Below are 2,546 nucleotides of genomic sequence, written 5' to 3'. Positions count from 1 at the left end.
ACCGGCCTTCCAATGACCTCTCATCTGATTGGTCCGGATCCTCCCGCCGACCAACGGCGGCGCCGCTTACTGCCTCTCATGCTCAGCCCGAGACGCCGCTCAATAGTTGCCAGGGGCAACGCGAGACGCCGCCCCGGAGAGCGCGGAGCTGACCTTGGCTTTGTGTGCCACGCACCCGGGGCTCGCTCCCACCAGCGCTGGAAGACCCGGGGAGATCCTCCACGGCTGAGCCGGGCTCCTGAGGAGCCCTGAGGTGTCGAGAAAGAAAAGAGGTTTTGGCTTTTGGCTGAAGAGGGTACGCTCTGAACAACTGGCCCTCCCGCTCCAAACGAGGCTCCCGGAACACACAGGCCCCGGGGAGATTTGCTTTTTTTTTTTTTTTTAAATTAGCATCTTCAGATTAAAGGATTACTATTAAATGGATGTGCAGATTAACAGCTCTGAGCGCACGGGGGATCCTTAGGGCTGCAGCACTGCGACTGTTGCCAGGAACCATCTTCTATCTCAGATCCAAAAATTAAGTCCTTCCTCAGGTTAGGGATCTCTAGCGCTTTCCTCACTACGACCCTGGTCAGTGGGTAGTCCAAGTATTAATGTTACTCATTTTGTAGAAGAGGTACCCGGCTCGGAGAGGTGAGGGGACTGGCCAAAGGTCTGCCTCAGCAGGGAGTCAAATTCAGGTCCTTTGGATTCCAAGTCTAGGGCTCTTTGCAAATGACTTAATACTATAGATCATATCATATTCTATCCACCTTGCATTTATTTATCCGTTCTATTTATACATATACATACATAACATACACACTCTTATCCATGTTGTCTCCCTGGATCGAATGTCAGCTCTTTGAAAGCAGGGACATTAATTTCTTGTCTTCGCAGCACTAGCACATGATGCTTGTTGACTGGCTGATTTATTTCTTCTACACCAAACTACTTCAGCTTTAAATTTAATACCGGCAATTACTATGACATTTAGGTAGATCTTAATTTACTGCAGATATTAGTCTTCCTTGCTGTACCTACAAGCTGACTGCTGACTGTGGAAGGTGATGAATCTGCATTGTGGAAAACGGGGATCGGGCCAGGAGTTGGGGTGGGGGAGCCCCGTGTACATATATGGTCTCCCGCCACCTCCCAGTAGAATGTAGTAAGCTACTACAATTCCCTCGGTTCAACACCTTTTGTACTTATTAAAATAATCAAACCTTTCAGCAAGCATTGGTTAGGAGACAAAGAAAACAATGAACCTGAACCTGCCCTCTAGAAGCCTACTCTCTACATTGGAATGTCCGTCCTTCCGTCCTTCCTTCCTTCCTTCCTTCCTTCCTTCCTTCCTTCCCCTCTCCTTTTCCCTCTCCCTCTCCCTTTCCCTCTCCCTCTCCCTCTCTCTCTCTCCCGCACCTAAAAGTGCCTGCCACATAGTGTTATGATTTGGGCATACAGAAATGAGTTTTAGTATCTTACTTCACATGCTAGCTATGGTGACCAAGCAAATCCCTAATCCAGGAAGCATTTATTAAGCACCTACTATTTGTGCCAGGTGCTGGGAATACAAAGACAAAAATGAGACAGTCCCTTGTCCTCAAGAAGCTTATATTCTGGAGATGAGGAGAGGTATAAAATGTATAGCAACAAATACAAAAATAAAAGGGAGGGGGGATTGGTAATCAGTACCAACTAGAGAATTCAGGAAAGACCTTAGAGAAGGTCTTTGAGCTGAGCCAAGAGGCAGAGATGAGCAGGGAGGAAACTCCATGCAGTAGAAAGAACATCAGATCTGGAGTCAGGATGAGTTTTCATCTCCTGACTCGTACATTATCTGAGTACATGAATCTTGAGAAAGTTCTTAAGTTTTCAGGGTCTCACTTTTTTTATTCATAAAATGATGGGCACAATATAGATAACTGGATCCTGAGACTAAGGTCCCTTTTCTCTCTAGCATCCTTTGATTCTCTAACTTTTAAAAGAGACTAACTGTAGTTTTCCAAAATTCCATAAAATTCACAAGATTCAACACCTTTTGTAATTGTTAAAATACTCAAACCTTTCTTTTTTTTAATTTTTTTTTAATTTTTAGTTTACCACACACGGTTCTACATAATTTTGAGTTCCAGATTTTCTCCCCTCCCTCCCCCCTCCCTCCCCAAGACGGCATGGAATCTCATATAACTACCATGTATAACTTCGCATTGAATTAATTTATACACTAGTCAAGTTGTGGAGAAGAATTATGACCAATGGAATGAATCATGAGAAAGAAGAGACAGAACCAAAAAAAAAAAAACCAAAACCCCAAAAACAAAAGAGAAGAAAAAAAGGCGATACTCAAACCTTTCAAAGTGCAGTCAACAAGTGGTTTTTAAAGACAAATGTTGAGGAGCAGGAAGAGCGTGGGTTTTGAAGTCAGGAGACTTGGGCTTGAACTCCAGCTCTGCTATTTTGTGCGACCTTTTTGCTGATTTGTGTGACAGGGCAAATCACTTTAGCTTTCCCGGGTCTCCGTTTCCCTCCCTGTAAAATGAGGGGATTGGGCTCCATGACCATCA

Source organism: Trichosurus vulpecula, chromosome 5 (genome assembly GCF_011100635.1).
Source record: "Trichosurus vulpecula isolate mTriVul1 chromosome 5, mTriVul1.pri, whole genome shotgun sequence".
Classification (NCBI taxonomy): Eukaryota; Metazoa; Chordata; class Mammalia; order Diprotodontia; family Phalangeridae; genus Trichosurus; species Trichosurus vulpecula.
Note: the sequence above shows the minus strand (reverse complement) of the source record.